Source organism: Varanus komodoensis, unplaced genomic scaffold, assembly GCF_004798865.1.
Source record: "Varanus komodoensis strain SLA01 unplaced genomic scaffold, ASM479886v1 scaffold12, whole genome shotgun sequence".
In the NCBI taxonomy this organism is placed as follows: Eukaryota; Metazoa; Chordata; class Lepidosauria; order Squamata; family Varanidae; genus Varanus; species Varanus komodoensis.
The window spans coordinates 21464106-21478531 of record NW_025335349.1 but is presented as its reverse complement, the minus strand read 5'-3'; the positions used below and the strand labels follow the sequence as shown (position 1 = coordinate 21478531).

General features: G+C 41.7%; 1 protein-coding gene across 1 annotated transcript in view; it reads left to right on the top strand.

Annotated features, from left to right (window-relative positions):
• Positions 1-14426, top strand: part of EXT1 (exostosin glycosyltransferase 1) — a 252616-nt gene that overhangs the window by 64724 nt on the left and 173466 nt on the right. The window lies entirely within an intron of this gene.

The following is a 14426-nucleotide window of genomic DNA, read 5'->3' as shown; positions in this document are numbered from 1 at the left end:
TTTGGCACAGGCAGTTCAGTTGATCAGGGGAACAACTTTCTGAGTGGCTCAAAACCATTGGATAAAACAATCCAATTGCAATAATCAAAAGACATACAAAGCAACACAATAATAAAAATGCAGATTGAATGGCCCAGGGATGACGCAGCCGGTGAGGAGAAAACACATGCAGGTGCACTTCTGGGATGCTTCAGTTTACCCTACATCAGCAAGGGTAGGATCGGATGCCCTTAGAGGTACCATCCATTTCTGTGGTTCCTTTGCTCATGCAATCTGCAAGGACTCTTCCCTGCATTCATCAAAGAAATGCAAGGAGCTTTGCTCACATGCTCTCCTTGTACCTATGTCCTCTGTTGCACAGTGTACAGGAAACCAGGAGAGGATTCTGCAGAGAGAGAGAGAACACACTCCTTGCAGGGTGACAAGTGCCTCAGCTGCTTGGTGCAGTTGCTGGGCATTATAGATGCTTCTGATAGCAAGAAAGCAAATCTAATTATTTGGCATTTCCAAGCCAAAAGCACATTTCATGTTGTCTGCAGCATGTTTTAAAGTGTGTCTGCAGTTCTCCTGGAAACCAGGGAACAGATAGACATGCTGGAAGGGAGGTGATTTATTTATTTTGCTTAGTGGCTTCCATGCCCTGCTAATTAGGTCTCACAGTCTGTGTAAAATGTTAGTGTGTTTTCATTTTAAAAAACCCACACGACAGAACTGTGCAGACTCTTCTTTGTAACAATATAATAGGTTTCCAAGGTCAAATAACGGATTTCTGTCCCTGCTTGTGTTTGTTTTCATTCTTTCCTTGTTGTTCTTTCTGCCACCGTTTTGAGCATTTTCAGTTTTTGTTTCTCCCAAGCATGTCCTAAAAACAGAACAACTGTTGTGTTGAACCTCCTTTGTGAGGAAGGACCCCCATTAGCACCTGGTGTCTCATATTAGGTCACTGGTGTCTCATATTGCCAAATCACTGCCCAGAGCTGCAAATAAGTCTGGGTGCCCCATCTGTTCTTCAGCACAGCTGGAATGCTGACTCTTGGTGCAGTTGGTCGGTATATCAAAACCAGGTCAACAGAGGTTATTTTGAACTGTGGTTCATTGGAACAAGCCAAAGCTGGAAATCATAATTTGATCATAGCTTGTTCTAATCAATCATAGTTTAAAATGAAACACTGTTCAGTGGGTTTTGAACAGAAGGATCAACTGCAGCTACTTAAAGCAGGAAATTGGAAGCATCCAGTTTCTCTTTTGCAGTTTCACAAGAGAAGCAGAAGGGATAGCAGCAAGCTCATCCAGGGTTACTAATTAAACTGTGGTTTAGCTTTATACCCAAATTGGCATGTAGTTTTCATAATTGTGTTTTAGAATGTTCTCCTGAGTCAAGAACCATGCTGAATAAAGTCTATCCTAACATTCACATTCGAGTTTGAGTGGAGTCAGAATTGCACAACTAGAGCTCCAATATAGGTCTTGCATTTTTTTTTTCAGCTCTTTGATTTTTGCCAGATGATTGCAGAGGCTCACAGGCATTTAATCAGATCTATTTTAAGACCACTTCACACACTGCAAGAGTTACCAGAGGGAAGATAGGCACATAGGAAGTAGAAAGCTATTGTATACAGAGTTAGACCAGTAGTCAGTGTTACCTACAGCTGAGGTTCTCAGACTCTGCTTAGTTGACCAATGGCGGCCTATAGGATAACAACCAAACCATCAAGAATATCTGTGCCTAGCTATACATTTGCTGTATACTTTTCTAATAATGAAGGTCAAGGCCCCTTTGACCAAGCACTAACAAGGGCCCTAGCCTGGATAATACTGCATTAATTTTGATGGCATTGACATGTTAAAGAAAAAATATGCTGTTAAAACATGTTGCACATGATGGGCATGTCATGAGCGGAGCCGACTGGAGCTGGGGGTCAGACTAGATGGCCCGGGAGACCCCTCCTGACTCGCTATGTTTCTGTGTTTTACACATGTGTTTTCATTTGTAGAACAACAGTATCATGTAGGTTTATGATGTGATCTGCCAAGAAGACCCTCAATGTTTTAAAATGGTCTGCATAAAATGTTAGAGAACTGTTGGTCAGCCCTGATTGGCAGCCTAGAATGTGGCAGCATATTTCCCCATCCTACCTGGAGAAATTGGAAATTGTTTAGGACCTCTACACGCAAGCATGGTTGACCAGAAAGTGAACATTTCTTTTGAAAAGTGCAGTCTCCACTTATAGATGGTGATTTAAGGTTTTACGACTTGAGAAAGGGTACTCTGTAAAATTGCAAAGACTTAAAAATAGTATTTTGTTCTATTATTTTATGGTCAAATATGACTTTTATGTTCATGGAAATAGCATTCAACAACAAATATTCATTTTTGTTGAGGTAATGTCATAGTTGATTCCAACCAATAGTCTACATGCTGAGATGCACATCTGAGTTCTATTGAAATAAACAGGACATAACCATCGGTAATTGTCCATTATATTGTGTACATAGTTCTTAACAGCTGATATATTGATTTGGAATCTGGGCAAAAATGCAGCTCTTATTAAGTACTTGCAAAAGTAATTTCTGTTGTTTTGTCAGAGGTGGTTGTTTTGGTTTGGTTTTAGAACAGGGTGAGCATCTCCCCACTGCCTGAATTTTGAGAACATTCTTAGATCACATACCAAAAAGGAAAGGGGGAGACGAACTGGAAAGTCACTGTGAGTCCTAGCAGCTTGATGCATATAGAATTTACAATCCACTTGTACTGCAGGCTGCAATTTACTGGGTAGAACGGAAAATTGTTTGCTTGTTTCTTGTCCTGGTAAGGTGAGATTTAGATGGAAATGAAACACAAGCGTGTCATAAATGGCTGGGAAATTATGCCTGTTCAGTTGTGCTGCCTCTTCGTTAACCTTGCAGATATGAAAATGTGGTGCCTTGTTTCAGATAAGCCCCTTTTTGTTGCTGGCATGCGTGCCTTGTACCTGGTGTCGGGATGTGCATGGGATGAGATACCTTCTTGTGAATACCTTCACTGCGCTTTATCCTAACAGCATTTCTAGAGGGAAAGCCGTACCTTGTGAAGCAAATATTTTCTTTCTTATACGGCAGAGGGAATTGCGCAAACATATTTCTTCAGAGTATGGTTCAGAGTATGAGCTGCTCACTGGATTGTCCCAAGTCCAAATGTAGTTTACCTATGAAATTTATGGAGTTCAGATCCTCCCTTCTTCACCACCATCCCATTCCTGATCAGTGGTATGGCAAGTATACCGAACGATCATATGGCATTGTTGATAGGATTACTGAGAAACATTCTGTGCCAGTATTATCAGTACTGCTGTTAGCATTATTGCCATTATCTTCTTCTCCAGGGATGGGAAATTGCTTTCAGTCTAAGAGCAGAATTCAATTCTGGGGAAGCTTTTGAGGGTTTTATTCCAGTGACAGTTTGAGGGTGGAGCCAGTTCCAAAAGGAACGGCGCCAACATACATACATGAATAATATTTTAGCATACATCTCTTATTTTCAGTAACTAAACCTTTCAGTATAGTGGAAAAACTGCACGAATACTGGAGAACTTTCAAATGATCTGCGAGTGGGGGAATGGGCTTGGACCAGCAGGAGGGAAAGGGAGCGTGGCCTTGGAGGGCTGCATGTGGCCCCTGGGCCTGAAGTTCCCCAACCCTGATCTAACCATTATTTGCTTAGGTAATGAGCTATGATGAGTTATGTGGTATAATAGACTATACCATTATAATCAAGCACCAAGAGGAGACCAGTCAGGTACATGACATTTTCAACTAGAATGATCTGGTGTTGGAAGCCCTTTACTGACTATAGTTCAGGAGATGGGAATGAGGGGGAAGGCTGCATGCACCTTCTCGATCCTTCCTCTGGCCTCCGCCCTCCCTTGCCATGGAGATCCCAATTGAAGTAAATGGTAAATATTTAAGGAGGCATGTTGTCCATGGGGTCGCGATGGGTCAGACACGACTTCGTGACTAATAACAACAATCAGTTGTATCCAACAGGTGGAACTGTGGGTTAAGGTTGGTTAACATTTTGGCTATTGGGTGGTATAGAAATAAATAAATAAAGCCATTGTTACCCCTTCAGGAAATAATGGCTAACTACAGGATGTTAATATCAAGGAAGGGAAGAGGAGATGGCAAGCAAAGAATGTATCCTTTTCCACCTAGGCTGATGCAACCCAAGAGTTAAATGGCCAATTAAACTAGCATGTTTTGTATGTTGCCTACTGTGATACATTCACCTGTGTGACATTAAGCGACTGGCGCTCAGATATTGCAGAGTTGGACCTGCTAACACTCAGATTCTATCATATTCTGAGCTGTATTTTTAAATGTACAAGTAAAATAAGAACAAGTGAACAAATACAAGGAAGAGTCATTATTTTCACTTCAATGAACAAGGACCATTGCTGCTTCAGGGAGTATCTTCCTGGAGATACTGAGATCTTTAATAGTTGAACCACTTGTATATATGAACATGGAATTTCTTCTGAATTTCTTCTTTGTGTAATAGAAGTCAAGTTTTGTTGCAGACAGCATATTTCCATGATTTGCAATGGTAAATTTTCAAAATTAAAAAAAAAAACCTGAGGGAAAAACAAGGAGGGAGGGAGGGTCCTGGGGTAAGCTTAAGAGCATTGGGTTTTCTTCTGTTCAGGGTGGAGAAGAGGGAACCTCAATGGACAGGAGGCAGCCCAGAAAGTTTGTAGGTATCTGAATGACAATGTTTTCTTTAGGCAGTCATTAATTTCATAGAACTTGGAAGCCACATCCTCTGGTCTCTGCTGATATTGCTCTCCATCTGTGCCTGACCTATCTCTGCAATCCATTATTTGTTTTTCAGTCTTTGTTTGTTTTGGAACCTCTTGAACTTTCTACAATTGTTAAGTAAGAATTAAGGCTACAGCCAGAGTTGGCCCCAATATAAATAATATAAACCCAGGCAAGCAAGCAAGCATTCTCCAGGGAATTCTCTAACTTCCTTCCTTCATCTATTTTGGAACCCCCAAATTTCTCATCCTCTGCTTTTCTCAATGTATAATCAAATTACCTTTCTCTAAGTGGATCCTTACTTGCAAACCTTGCCACGTCCCCTTTTTGGCTTCTCTATTTCTAAGATTCTTCAGTTTCCTGAACTCTATTTACTGCTGTTTCTAATTTTATTACAATACATTGCCCAACAGTTTTGCACAGTTGGAGAAATACTGGTGTCTGGACCAGACTTGCTTATATGGATGCTGCTGAAAGTTTATTTCATATGTACATTTTTGTCTGTGATTGCAGCTGCAGAAATATAGAGTTGATCCTCTGAAATGCTTTGGGGACTTTAGTCGCTAATCCTGGAGTTAGACAAACTTTTTGTTTCTCTGCATGGAAATATCACTCTTTTGAAACACCTTATGTGTCAAAAGATGATGGTTTGTTCGCGTTGATGTATGGCAGTGATTGTCAGTAACTTTCGAAGCCCATCTAATTTTGGCAGTGAGGCATTCTTTTCTTGTCACATAAGACATACTTGATAAATTTTCATGGTCTGTGGACATGGCTTGGTAATTTTCAAACCTTCGATCCGAGGTGGAATTCCTGAAGAATTATTGAGAGGAGAATGAAATTGTGCTTTGGGTGGATGCTTGCTTGGCACGTTTTTCATCTTTCACAAACTCATTGCGCTCCCCTTTTCAGAGGGAGGAGGTAAAGCATTTTGTGGGTTTTTCCTCCCTCCTCATTTGAATAGTGGTCTGCATTAGATAGATTTTGGAAAGAAGGAGAAGCAACAGGAGCAGGAGTAACATCAACTGGACTTCTGTAACGTGGAGTTAAAAATCGCCAGTGCCATGACAATGGTATGTTTTGAGATGGGAGCCCTAAGAAGCTTGTGTAACTGTGCCTTCAGTTCTTCAGTTCAAGCCCTCTTCCCAGTGCTTGATTTAGGGTAACTGCATTGCATGTGCACTAAGCTGCCTGATGCTCTCTAAATGTTTAGGACTGCAACTTTTATATTTCATGACTATTGACTATGCCAGTTGGGGCTTATGGGGAGTTATAGTCTAAAAACTCTGGAAGCAACCAGGTTTCCTACACTTGTGTTAAGGAAAGAGTACCTTCTGAGCTCGTGCTGGATTTCTGGTATCCTCCATCCCCTCCCACCCATATAACCATCATCGATATAGTATTTTCAGCACCATTTTACGACATCATAATTTTTTTCCTGGAAAAAAAATAAATTGTTTAAGTTACTTCAATCTGCATTCAGTTTTTTTAATCGGGGGTAGATTGTGTGATTCTTTTGTTGCCCCTTCAATGTGTAATTGTTACAAATGATCTTGTATTATACCATAGTATTTCTATTTTGCCTAGGCAAAGGTATGTCTACTGTGCACCCTTCCAGAAGCCACTGGATGAAGTCAGGTTTATGAATATTTTAAATAAAATACAAAATGTTTTGCTCAGAATGTACAATGGTGAAACAGATCAGACTATTAGCTAACATCCCAGATCATTAAAATCTTAATTCTTAATTCTGTCAGTTCACTGCAATAAGGAGGGTCTCCTCTGTTTCTGGATGGTATCCACTTTCTTATGAAAAGCTAAGTTCCATAGTCAGAATGTGGTCATGGAGAACACCTTTTTCCATGTCCTTGCTGTTTAACAGTGGAGTATATATGCAATTAAATTGGAAGGTGCTTTCAATGAGGATTCAAAGTAAGAGTTACAGAACGGCCATTTCTCTGCTATGCAGGCCTATCTCATCATTTTTCTCTTGTTCCCTGGGATGGACTCTTGGAAAGACATTACAAGAGTCTTCAGGATGTTCTAAAATGGTTTTACTTTCAGTGATTTGTAGAAGTGAGCCAAGTTAGTATTTAAAGATTACTAGTTTCCCCAGTCTTAATTTGTTAGAGCTCTATCAGCTGACTGTTCATTCTCCAAGAAATTGCTTGCACATCTATTGGAGGAAGGACCTTTCAAGGCCTTGATTTCCTCTGTCCTTTTCTTCATGTCACACATCTGCCTGCACTGGCTGCCTTTAATTAAGGCTGATGAAATGGAAAAGAAAATGCAGACGAAGTTTAAATCCTAACTTTGATGGTTTAGGGAATGGATAAGAACACTGCATTCCAATTCATGTAGTCACATCTGAGGAGCAGCCAAACAAAGCAAATGGATGGCTGACGGATGGCTAAGGCACACAAGCTGGGCAAAAGGAAAACTCAGGCGTTATTGTTTATAAGCAGCCATGAAATATAGCCATCCAGTCTCTTCGGCTAGTAAAGAAAGCTCTGTGGCACTTAATTTCCAAATGGAAAGTTCTACTTAGAAAATGAAATACTTTAATATTTTGTGGTAAATAAAAGGATGAGGGTGACAGAAAGCATCTAGCAGAGGAAATCTGAAGTTGGAGAAACTGTGGGAGAGTTTTGAGGCAGATGAAAACTTGTTTTTTTGAAAGAGATTTAGCGCCGTGGGGAAGACAATGCATATAAAGTTCTAGTGTTCTACTTTTGGGTTCCTCGAATCCATGTTCCCATCTGTATAGTTACGTGAGAAAACTCTCTTATCCCTGCTATACATTTTGTAGGCTGGGAAGAGATCAATATGGGCAAATGCATTTATGGGCAATGAAAACCTGGTTACATGTTGAAGACTAGGTATGAGCCAAAAACGACACTGCAAAAGTTGGAAGTTGAGCAAACCACGGATTTTACTCTTAACTCTTCCAATCTTCTCATTCATGCATCTGAAACAGGTACTCCTCACATCCACACATTCCTTTTATTCTTTTCTGTGTTATTCTGGAGAGAAAGTAAAATGCAGGAAGCTTTAGACACCATCTTCTAGTTTTTATTGTGGGAAGCTGCTCAAGGGTAGTGAGGCTTTGATAGTGTGGTAGATTCATGCCTATTGGAGACAGTAGTGCTTTATATAGTAATTATTTGGAATTGATGTTGGACTCATGTGGCTACTTGTGTCTTCCCACTGGCAGCCGGTTAGCACTGTGCAAAGGGAACTCAGGTTGGATAAGCCTTTGGCCTGATTCAGTAGGCATCCATTTATGTTCTTATGACCAGAGCTTGACTTTTGAAATGGGTTTCAAAGGATTACTGGGCTTGACATAATGGTGTATCTCCAGAGGAACACCTTCCTTGCCTGAGAAAATGGCAGGGAAACATCCTGACTGACCAGATAAACCTCCCAAATGATGGTGCAAACTGAGGTTCCCTCACCTGAAGATCCCATCACACCTGATGTGTACTGACAGAGACATAAACACATAATTAATTCGTTTATTTAGATTTCATTGTTTTACTTTTTGGCCTTGACCAAAGTACCCAAGAGAGTTGGATACATATATACTATATATGCCCTTAAGCTTATTTCCTCCCCCACTCCACACTGTGAAGGCCTAAAAGCAGACTTTGAAATGGTTTGCTCAAAGTCATTGGCAGTATTTCTCTTCTGAGGAAAAATTTCTCCAAATTAAGAAAGCCCAGCAAATGGTAACCAACCAGTAAAACTACAGTATAAAATCAAATGAAAGGCCATTGCATTGGCCCATGCCACTATCTACTGGTCTCCATCAAAATGTTATTTCTCTGTTTGGTCACCATTGCATATGGGATTCTGCATTTTAATTTTTTTTTGGCAGTAGGTGGAATGAATGCCATCTGTGTCCATCTGTTTTTGCTGTAATGATTGCAGTATGTTAACTAGACATTCACTCAAAGTGCCTCAAGGTAATTAGTTAAGAATTGTTGCTTATTGTGTGGCTCAGTGCGATGATTCTTAATAAGAATGGGGAGGTCTATGCCACAACATCTCCTTTCTCCCTGCACCATCTCATAATAAACTTTTTATTTGCACCAACACAGCATGGCAATAGTGGTTGGGTGACCTTGGATCAGTTTCTTGGGCTAACCTATCTCAGGGTCTGGTTGCAAGTAAATACACAGTAGGGAAGAAGATACATGTGGTTCCTTTGAGGAAGGGTGGGGAAAATATAAGCAGATGCAGGGCTCTAGAAAATCTGTTGGCACCGCAGCAGAACTTGCCAAGGTGTATGGCAGCCCTCCTCAGCTGGGCACCTTCCAGATGGGTAGGACCACAACTTCCATGGTAGACTGGCTCTGCAGAGAAACAACACTGGCTTTGTTTGGAGGAGTTTTAACAGAAATGACAAGCAGCCACTGTGGCATGGTAGTTAGAGCATTCAGCTGGGAGTCAGGAGTTCCAGGTTCTAGTCTCCACTTTGCTATAGAGCCCACTGGAGGACTTTGGGCTGGTCACTGACAATCAGCCTAACCAATTTCACAGGGGTGTTGGAAGTACAAAATGTGCGGGAAGATTATATAAGTCATCTTAAGTTTCTTGGAGGAAAAAAGGCAGGATACAAAATAGATTGTTATTGTTTATTGTTATTAATTATGTATTTTATTTTGGCTTTAGATTGACACACTATGGTTTATATTTAATATGTATATGAGTTGTACTGTTCTATTTGGTTTTTGTTAATTTTTATTGTAAACCATTCAGAGAGCTATTTGGCTAGTGCGAACGGTTTACAAATGTGCTAATAAATAAATAATAAATATTGTTAGTGTCGCTTCTGCTCTCCACAGGTCAGGCCATCTTGTGAAATGTTGGCTGACAATTCTGTAATCAGAGTTGTTCAGTTACTAATAACTGAGTATATCATTATATATCATTTATACCCAATAATTGCCTGAGTTAAAAACCATCCTGTTTGTTCTGCCTCTGAACTGCCCTTAGCCTATGTTGGCAAGCCTTCTCCTCTTGGAAGGAAACTTTCACTCTTCCTCACCCTCAGTCCATATAGGGAGATGGTGGTTCTGTTCTTGAAGGTTGCATTCCTTTAATTCCTAAAATGTCAGCTAGTCCCTGCAGTTCATCACTGAAAAAAAGCCGTAGCTGAATTAGTTTGCAAAACTGCTATGCATACTAGTTTATCTTCCAGCATTCTAGAATTTTAAAAGTGTTTTCATTTGTGCCTCTATGCAAATTTTGTCTTCATTTTAGAGATTTGCCTTGCATGCTTGAAAAACCTCTTTCCAGAAGGCAATGGAAAGGGGGCAAGCATCCTATATTTTACAATGTCAACATTCACTGCTAATTCAGAATGAAAATAATGCTTAATGGCTTGCCACACTTTCAGGGTTGCTGTTCCTGTTATGAATAGGTTGGGAGGTAGTAATTTACTGCTGCCAAGAAAAAGAGAAAGCAAATTTTGGCTGCAGTCCTCTGCACACGTATTTGGGAGCAAGTCCCACTGAACTCAGTAGAGTTTATATCCGAGTAAGCAAGCATGGAATTTAGTTCTAACCTGTCACCCCTGCTGATCTGTTACATTTGGTGTCCTCTCATTTACATATATCTGTGCATTTGAAGCCTTCCGCTGAGGCTCCAAAGTGGATTGTGTCCCAGTCTAGAAAGGGTTGAATCACCAAGCGATAGGGGCAGTTGAAAGAGATTGAGAATGAAAAAGATGTGGGATTAACAAAAAGATTAAACGTGGGCTCTAATCTTGCGTTGGGATTATGTTATATCTTATCTGGTGAGGCCGAAGACCGTGTTCTTGTTAAAGTTTGCAGTAGTGCTTTTGTACAAGACTTAGCTGCTGAACTTTCAGTCTGTAATGTTCTAGAACAGGAGGACCCAAACTTTTGAGATCAGTACCCACATTTGGAGTCTTGGGGGTATGTTGTGTGTGCTCTCATAGAATGCCAGCCAAATAGGGGGAAGGATCCTCCCCATTTGTAAAATGACTGCCAAGGTGGACATGGCATAAGAACATAAGAGAAGCCATTCTGGATCAGTACAGTGGCCCATCCAGTCTAGTACTATGTTTACATGGTAGCAAACCAGCTGCCCACAGGATCCCTCAAGCTGGATGGGTACAAAAGTTCCATATACTTAAGCTCCTCAGCAACTGGTATATGCTGACAATCTGTTCCAGTAATGGAAACTGCACATAGCCCACAAGACTAGTGGCCATTGATAGCCTTCTTTTCCTTGAATGTGTCCAGTCCCTTTTTAAAGCCATCACTACTTCCTATGGCAATGAATTCCATAGTTTATCTCTGTTCTGTGTGAAGAATTTTCATCTGTCCTCAGTCTCCCACCAATCAGCTTCATGGGCAGACCCCACTGCGTTCCAGGATTATGGGAGAGGGAGAAAATGTCTCCCCATTCACTTTCCCCACAACAGCCATAATTTTAAGCACCTCTATCATGTCTCCTCTCAGCTGACCTTTTTCTATGCTAAACAATCCCAGATGTAACTGTTCCTCACTGGGGAGTTGCTCCAGCCCCTTCATTTTAATTGCCCTTCTGTACCCTTTTCTAATCCATTACTATACTTTTTTGTTAAGATGCAGTGATCAGAACTAGCCGATCACAAACCTCATTTCCCAAAGGACGAACTGATGAGACTCAAAGGAAAATAACTTACGGCACGATCCTATTACCCTCTGCCCTTAATGCATATAAGCTTCTAAACTCAAAGGCTTATTTACATCCTGTGCCCCAAATGAGGCACCCCACCGCTGGGACTCCTGCCCCAATTTATATCTAGATGGCTATTTTCAGCTGCCTAGATGGGGAGGGAATAAGTACTGGCCCCAGCCCTGTCCCTTCCCCATTCCTGGCACCCCCTCCCCATCGTCTTCCTTCAGAGGCCCAGTTGTGACCGCAGCAGAGGCATCCAGCATGGTCCCGTTTGTGCCGGCCAGCTGTGAGGGGGCAGGATAGCAGTTCAGATCCAGGGTTTCAGAGCCGGGACCAGATAATCCTATGACTCCCACACACTCTTGTGCAATCACGGGATTGTGCCCTTAAGCCAGTTATAAGGCAGAGGTTGGGATAGGAGCTCAAAAACAAAAGGATTTACACGGCAATCAGAAAACATGAATTCAGATGGCATTGCAGCATAGGCATGACCTGGTTTAAGAACAAATTTAAAATGCTAAAGAAGTGAAATGAATCTGGAGTGTTCGGGAGCCCAGCGGGCCTCAAGATTGGTGCATGTGGGCATATGATGTTTTCTGTGAATAGCTATACCATTGCCTCTGGCTTTACATTTAATTTAGGCCAATGATACTGTCAAACATTGTGCCTCCATGACAGGAATGTTCATTTTTTTATAAAAATGTAACTATTAAGTTCAAATGGTTAATGAGGTTTGACTGATGATTAATAGTTGCACACAGTGTTAATCCAGTCTTTCCTAAAACTCAGGTTTACTGTGAGTATGTCAGTGTGCTCACACACATGACTTACTCAATTCCACTTGGCTTCTACGACTGGGACTGGCTAAAGAAGCCAGGGATACACCAACCCTGGTTAGGTTAGGATTACATCTGAACCTGGAACTCCAGCTTGTGCCTCCCCTGACATACCCGTGCTAAAATCCACAGTTTGTTCCATTTCTGGCTAGTTTTCCTAGGTCGTTAGTTAGAAGGATGAGTTGAGTTTAGTTATTTTAGTATTCTATCAGGATGAGTTTAGTAGGATGAGTCAAGTGGGAGCTGCGTGGGCCAGCAAGCTGGCTTGCTCACAGGACTGAAAAAGAAAACAAAAACAAAACATGAAGGGCACAGTCCAGGGAGGATACCCAGAACCCTCCGAATTCAGAAGATTTGGGCGTCCTTCCAGTCAAGGTGAGGCTTGCCTCCCGGCTCTTCCTGCCCTGCAACTCAACTATGTAGCTAATGTTGCCATCTTACTGCTGTGCTTGAAAGCAGGAGGGAGGGAGACTGAGGTTTCTTGAGGGTGCATCCTATTTGGGACAGCAGTCTCCTTCCCTCCCTAGCCCCAGCCCCCTTCTCTGGGGTCACGCCAGCAGCAAGGGCGGGAGAGGATGCTGTGAGTGCAGGTCCCTAAATCTGAGGTTGGAGCTGCTTTCTGACCTTGACTTTGCAGATCCCCCAAATCCTGTGGCCCTCTTGAGGCTATAAGATTGCTCTGCCCATGCAGTTCCTGTAGGAATTGAGCCTGTTCCTGAGAACATTCCTCAAAATTGTTTGCAAGCTGCAAGTTGCTTTGGTAGACAATACACTATGAATAGGCATCCCTAAAAGGTGGAAAAGTTTGAAGAGCTTTTCTATAGTATGTGTACTCCTAGATCCTCGTATAAATGAATTGCCTTGCTGGAAAGTAAATTCCATGGTTCCCAGACAGAATGGTCTGCCAGTGTGAATGTTCCTTCTACCAGCTATGCAAGCACCCTAATTTGTCTTACCTGAATGAGTTTTCCTTCTTAACAGTGCTGTGTTCCTGTTCTCATTTGTGAGTCAGCTTTGGATCACTGTCTTGTGCAGAAGCTATCAAAGGACAAGTCATTCCAAAATTGTCTTGTCTGTGGCAGCTTTTCTTTTTGTTCCTGTCTGATTTTCTGAGCTTTTGCGAATAGCTCTGAAAGAAAGCTGAAGATCAAAAGTTTTCCCTCCCTTGTTTTTCTTTTCTTTTTTCTTTTTTGCTTTGCTGTTGATCACAGCCCACCAGGCTGGAGACCATATGCTTTGTCAATGTCTACATTACTTCATTTGCTCCTCTACCCAACTCTCTGTATTCCTTATTTTTGACCCTCTGCTAGCAACATTGTTAGAAATGCTCAAACCTGAAAATACACAATAGCATCCTGTGAAATATATAAATTAGGTTTGTCGCTGTCAAAGTGTTTGGGTCTAGCCTGATGTCATCTGGCCCACAGATTGTTGGGGAGGATGTTATCCAGCCACCCACCAAGATTCAAGTCCCTGATCTTGGATCCAGATATCATACTTAGGCACCAAGGGAACTGTACATAGGCACATGAATGCCCATGGGTACCACATGCCCTTCTTCAGCTGAAATAGTCTCTTAGTTATAGGGCAATCCAAAAAGCAAGATCACAAAACAGGCAAATGGTCAAGCACCGAAGTATCAGTCCAGTACAGAAGCAGGCAAACAAAAGTAATCAAAGTACAAGGAAAGGTCAAAGCATGGCCAGATATATTTTGCAGTCCAAGAGCAGATCAAGCAGAAGTCCAAGAGTCAATAACCCAGAATGCAAATTTTCAAGGCAAGATCCAGGGAAAATGCAGAAGACATTGGAGGTGAAGAACCGCAGTGTTTGCAGCACTGGCTGGGAGGACATGGAAAGCTGGAGCATTCTTGAACCCCACCCAAAACATGAGACTTCTCTGGCTACAGCCGTACTCATGACAAGTTGCCTTCTCCTGAGGAGTCCATCTCTATCAGTGAACACTTCTTCATGCAAACAGTCCTATTTGCCTGCCACTTGAGGTGCTGACACTCCTGGGTGTCTAGGAGTGTTTCAGATTCCTCCAGGTCTACTGACATGGATGGTGAATGGCATTCATCTCTGGGAGCACTCGCACCATCTT